The 6,133-nt window shown below is 52.1% G+C and overlaps 1 protein-coding gene across 1 annotated transcript in view; it reads right to left on the bottom strand.

Annotated features, from left to right (window-relative positions):
- PAX7 (paired box 7) overlaps positions 1-6,133 on the bottom strand; it is a 143,682-nt gene that overhangs the window by 111,222 nt on the left and 26,327 nt on the right. The gene's annotated exons all lie outside the window — the stretch shown is intronic.

Genomic DNA, 6,133 nt, shown 5'->3' with positions numbered 1-6,133 from the left:
AAACTGTACAAAACGGCAGCCTTTCGGACGTTCACGACATTGTGCCCCATCTCCACCGTCTAGCTCTAGAACACGTTCGCCTCCCCCAAAGGGAAATCACGAACCCACTTGCAGTCACTCCCCATTCCTCCCTCTGACCCCAGCCCTAAGCGACCACCAATTTCCTCTTTGTCTTCATAGATTTATTGGCTTATTCTGAATGTTTTCTAAAAATGGCATCATACGATGTGTGCCCTTTAGCATCTGGCTTCTTTCGCTCAGCATGATGTTTTCCTGCTTCATCCACGTTGTGCCGTGAATCGGGACTCTGTCCCTGTTTACAGCTGGATGATACTCCGTCGCATGGATAGACCTGTATTCGGCCATTCGGAGTCTGGCATTTCCCGTCAGTGATGGAGCGGATGGGGGGCGATGCTGTGATGATGAGGCTGGCTGACAAACGGGGAGACAGCATCCCACGTGTCAATCATCTGGGTCTCTTGGCCTGTGTAGGCCACAGAATTAACCATATCAGCTTTTGGATGAGGACACACTGGTTGGTAATGCTGAATTTCTTTATCTTTAAAGAGGAAATAGTGTCTTTTTTTAAAGGATTGCTGTCAAGGATTAATTGGTTAATTCAGACAATGCATTGGGTTATTACTATTCCCTATCTGAGCAAATCAGTATGATTTATTTCACCTTCAACATTTCATTTGGTTCATGTGTAGGTCCCAGTTTTACTATTTACTCACACAGTCACCTGACTGAGCTTAGTTCCTCACCTGCTTGTTCTCTATGACTGTTGAAGGATGAAATAAGTCATAAATGAAACCACAAACCATACAAAAGTTGAAAAATCACTTAAAAAATAATAAGGGTTAGGTTAGGTACACCCTCTTCTCCCTATAACAATAAAACATGTTTAAAATGAAACGAAGGTTCTATAGGCCTTTTGAAAGAAGAATAAAAGAAGAAGCTATAGAGTAATTGAAAATGAGAATGGGGGAGGGAGTCGAATCAGAAATCTAGGCTGAGAGAAGCTATGATAGTTGAGTGTAAAACTTTGCTCTGAGCTTCCTAGTGGCCAAGGCAAAAGGGAAAGCAAGTGGGCTTAATCAATCTGATCCAGGGGGTCTCTCAACCTAGGTCCCCTTGACATGTTAGGCTGGATAATTCTTTGTTGTGGGAGCTGTCCTGTGTACTGTAGGATGCTTAGCAGAATCCCTAGCCTCTGCCCAATGGATGCCAGAGCACCTCCCCTCTGATCCCCTTTGATTCCCCCAATCAAAAATATCTCCAGATATTACCAAATGTCCCCTGGGGGTGAAAACTGCCCTGGTTGGGAACTGATCTAGTGACAGTAAGAAAACTTTGACATGGGGTCTTTCGATAAAGGACTGGACAGTATGACCCCCAGGGCCTTCAAGATCGGGCCTCAAAGTCCATAGACAAATTTTCAGCCCGTGCTGTTTCCAGCCTGTGAAGACATCGGGTCCAGCTCTGGTGACTTCCATCGCTGGTGCTAATCTCCTCTGGGTGACATATCTGGGAACAGCCTGTGACCCTTTTCTTGGTGAAGCGTAAGTGTCAGGGGCTGGCTAAGCACCTGGTGTGCATCTCTCAGGCTTTATCTCACGGAATCCTTAGACCTTGTCCTTTCTTATCATTATTATCCCCATTTTACAGACGAGGAGACTGAGCTTTAGAGAAGTTAGGCTTCTTGCCAAATGCCACACTCTCCGTGGCAGAAGGGGCATTTGCAACGAGGTCCCTGTCCTTTTTACTCTCTAGTACGTGGAGGCCAAGGATATTGCAGAAACATCCCGCTATGCACAGAATTGTCAGTCCGAGGTGTCAGTTCGAGCCCCTGCCCCAGGTGGCTGTCCCGAAGGAAGAGAGGTGAGCCTGGTGGCATGTGGGGTTCTGGAGGAGGAGGGGGAAGATGAGTGTGATAACGGGGTTGGTAGGGAGGTGGAGCCTTCACTGAGTGATCTTGGCGGCCTCCCCCTCCCCCTCTCCACCTGCTGGAATACAGACCCAGACTTGGATTTGTCTGTGTTTCAGCTAACATCTGCACAGGCATGGGGGTGCTGCTGTGGCACAGGGGCTGCTCCAGAAGTCTTTACAATTCTGGACACATTTCTTTCTTGATTTTTAGTTGATGAGGAAAAATTGGAAGATAAACGTATAATCCTAGACTTGCAGAACTGTCCAAGATGCTTTTACCAAGAGTCGTGGGAGGGATTTGGGGTCAGGCAGGGTGGGGGACGGGCACTGCCACTACCTGTCTGATGACAAGACTTACTGCTCCTTCTGCTCCCTCGTCCACACGATGGGAACAATAATAGTACCCAACCCACGGTGTTAGGAGGACTCGATAAGATAATACACGTGACGGCATGGTGCTGGCCACCAGTCAGCTCCCACTGTGTGTTAACTCTCATCACTGTTGTCATTATTATCATTGTCAGAATCGGGACTGTTCCTAGATTTGATTTACTCCAGCCCTTTGGTTGACAGATGGGGAAAATGAGGCCCAGAGAGACTGCCTCCCACTCGACATCGCCTGGTGAACGAGAGATAAAGCAGGGCTCCGCTCCCAGCCTGGCGCTTGCTCTGGGCCCGTCCTGGACAGAGCCGCAATTTCCACCTGAGGTCGGAGACGCCTTCTCCAGCCTTTCCCTCCCTGAACCAATTTGTAATTGATGGCTTGTGGCCCGTCTCTCCCGCCTCTGCGGCAGACCTGTAAAACCTGTATGAGAAGCTGCTGTGGGCAGGGCAGCTGGATGGGCAGCCAGCCTCTCTGTTCCAGCCCCTTTGTCCCTTTGCTCCTGCAGGAGGGGGAGAACGGGCCACCTCCCTATCCCAGTCTCCCCAGCCCTTTCTTGCTGACCAGTAATCCACGCTTGTCTAGGCTGCGATTTGCAGCTGGCGCGGAGGCCATTCGGGGGTGTGGTGCCTGCTAGAGGGGTGGAAAGACATGGGGTGGCAGGGGCTCCCGGTGGCCGAGATGAAAGAGGACAGAGGTGGGTGTCAGGCCCAGCCAGGGAGCCTCCCCGCTCCTGCCCGGCGGCCCTGTGTGCGATGCCACCGCAGCCGGAGTTCCAGGCATTGGGGCGTCTCTGCCACAGCTGCTGACTTTGGCAAAAAAGAAATCCTTCTACTTAATACACTCTCTCTCCTTCCCAGTAGATGGGGGTGGGTTTGAAGCGTGCTGTGGAAAGGGAAGACAATCTCGTTACTAATGCACCATAAAGTACAATAAATATTCTGCTGACAGACTCCGGACCTGGGAAACAATTCCGGAACCCTAAAAAATAACAATAATAAAGAAAAAGAACTCAAACCTTCTGGAAGCCTCTTTTTCCTTTAGGAAAATTTTATTAAGATGGGACGTGAAGTCACGCGCCCGCCTTGCACCTCCTCCATCCAGCACCCCTCTTTTGGGTCAAGATCTCCTTTCTGTGCTGAGAACTCATCTATGATTTTACCACTTCGAGATCAGAGCCCCCGACGAGTGAGTCAGGATGCGGCACCCTTGTCCAGAACCCTTCTGATGGAGCAGAGACGGCCGAATAAATACCTCCCAACACCCCTCTCTCTCCCCGCACCCCACAACTACACCTGGCTTCAAAATCAGCTCCATTTTTTTTCATTAAATCCGAGAGTCATATGGAGGGAATGACCTGGCTACTTCAATTAATTTTTTTTTCCCTTTCAAATCATCAGGTTCCATTTCCTTCGGAGGAAGTCGTATCTTGCAGGAGAGAGGTGGGGTTTAAAACGGAGGGCTGCATTTGAATGTTTGGTCTTGATAGGAGATAGAGACCAGCATGGAAAATCATCTTTATCACCCCAATATGGAAGGTAAAGCATGTGGCCTGGGCTGGCATACCAAACGGCCTGCAAGCCCTTATCGTCATCCCGGGAGCCGGCCCCCCCACTCTGTCACCTCTGCTTTTGCAGGCAAGTGTCAGCTGTCTTCCCTGCTGTACGGAGCCAGATAGCGCTGAGCTGGGCCGGCGCAGCGGGCGTAATAAGAAGTGGAAATTGCTCCCAAGGAAAGTTTCTGAGGAATTAACTTCTGATGGGTGGAGGAGGCAGTATGGGGGAGGGACAGTAGGAGGAGGAAGAAGAGGAGCTAAGTGAAGACGAGGAGCATGCCGGCCGCCTCTGAGGAAGGAGAGGAGGGCTCGGATGTATCCAGAGGGACATGTGCTCTGAAGGTGGAAGACAGGTGGCCGGCAGTGCCCGCTGGGCCCTAGAAATGCCCTAGAAATGCATCTGCGTTCTCCCTCTGGGTGCCGATTACGCCAGACGGGCTGGGCCGTGTGTCAGAAGTCCCGTGGCTTCGGGTCACAAGGAGCCTCGGCCTGATGCCTTTGCTGATTCCCCTTCCCTAAGCTTCTCTCCCCCGTCCCAGCCTCTCGCGGGCTGTTTGAACGTGAGTTTCCCACCCCTGTGCCGAGGGCTTCACAAAACACTGCCTTCCAACCTTTGTAGATATCCGTTGAGCATCTGCTATGTGCCCAGTGCCGTTCTAGGCCCAGTGAGGAATAGGAGGGACCAGGTGAGCTTGCAAAGTCAGGGCAAGGCGAAACAAACACCTTCTGAACGCAAACTGAGAGAGCGCAAAGTGCATTGAAGAATATGACACTGGGTGGTGCCATGGGGGGTGGAACAGACACATTGTAGCCATGAGACCCCAGGCAAATCTCTTCTCCCCATGGCTCAGATTTTCCACCTGTAAAATGGGGACACAAACACCACCTCTCCCAGGAGGCATAGCGTGCAGCACCGAGCCGGGCATGTAGTAAATGCTCATGGAAGCTTTGCTCAGGTCTATGCTCAGCCAGGGGAAGTGGAAACATGGCAGACGCCCCTGTCAGGAAGTCAAGTATGGGAACGTGGGGACAGAGGCTGAGATGTCGCCCCCAAGCTTCTACCGAGCACGTCTGAGGAACGTCCCACCCGCTTCCTGGCTGTGGGACCTTGGGCAAGGACTTGCCCTCCGGCCTCAGTTTCCTCATCTGGAGATTGGGGATGATGTTAGTGGCTACGTAATAGAGCCGCATCGTTACTGGGGAAGGGGCTGAACTGTCCCGTGTTAAGTGGGAGCCAGTCTTATCTAAGAGTCTGATCCCCATTTGGCCATGTGTCTGGGGCCTCCGTGTTTGGCTAAGACGGGGCTGGGCAAAGAGCTTGGGCTGGGAGTGAGGTCCCTGGCTTCCACCCATGCGAGGCTCACATGTCTCTCATGTAGAAGCTGTAGGGCCACATGGTAGGGTCGGGGGAGGGGAAGGTGCGGTGCTTTTTTGGTCTGGGGATTTGAAGGGATCCTCGGGACAGCTAATGAGGCAAGATACCCAGAGAGGGTGTGTGAACCTTCTAAGGCCACACAGCAAGCTGGAAGGACTCAGGCCTGAGCCGACAGCTCCCGCCTGCTCCTGCCTGCCCCAGCCCGGTCCTAGCAGGGGCGAATGAAGGGGGTCTTGGGGAAAGGATGCCTCTTCAGTTTTAGCTGCGGGGGAGCCAGAGTGATCATCCTGGAATAATTGGGTGCTAATACCATTATGCCTCCCATTTCATACTTTCCCTGTCCCCAGGGCTCTCTCCCCAAGGGTCTCAGAGCCCTTCATACGACACTGCCGCCATTAACCCATAAATCCTCCCCGGCCTGCTGGGAGGAGAGGTGGGTGGTATGTTTGAGGTGCTGAGGAATTAACCTCAATTATTTTCCTCTGATTCAGGCCTCACAGGGTTCTCAGGTGGCTGTGGGGTTTGTCAGGCCCCAGTTACTGCTTGAGGGCGGAGGCGGCCGGGCAGGGGCTGGCGGGCTTTGCTGAGCAGAGCTATGTTCTCCGACTGAGCGGGCTGTCCATGATTTCACTTCCTAATTTTCAGAACAGCGTACAGGTTTGGGAGCAATATTCCCATTTCACAGCGGGAGGGACTCAGAGAAGCATGAGGATGGAAATAAGGTCCCATGGTACGTGAGGAGCAAAGCTGGCATTGAACCCCCAGCCACCTCTCTGTGGCTAGGCACTGGGTGACCTCAGAGGGGAGCAGGGCTGTGGAATGGAATATGCCTGGCCTCCTACCAACGTGCTGTGTGACTCAAGGCTGTCGCTTCCTGTCTCTGATTGGGACT

The sequence above is a fragment of the Pteropus vampyrus genome, unplaced genomic scaffold, assembly GCF_000151845.1.
Source record: "Pteropus vampyrus isolate Shadow unplaced genomic scaffold, Pvam_2.0 Scaffold374, whole genome shotgun sequence".
Lineage (NCBI taxonomy): Eukaryota > Metazoa > Chordata > Mammalia > Chiroptera > Pteropodidae > Pteropus > Pteropus vampyrus.
The sequence above is the reverse complement of the archived record's forward strand: the minus strand, read 5'-3'. Positions and strand labels throughout refer to the sequence as shown.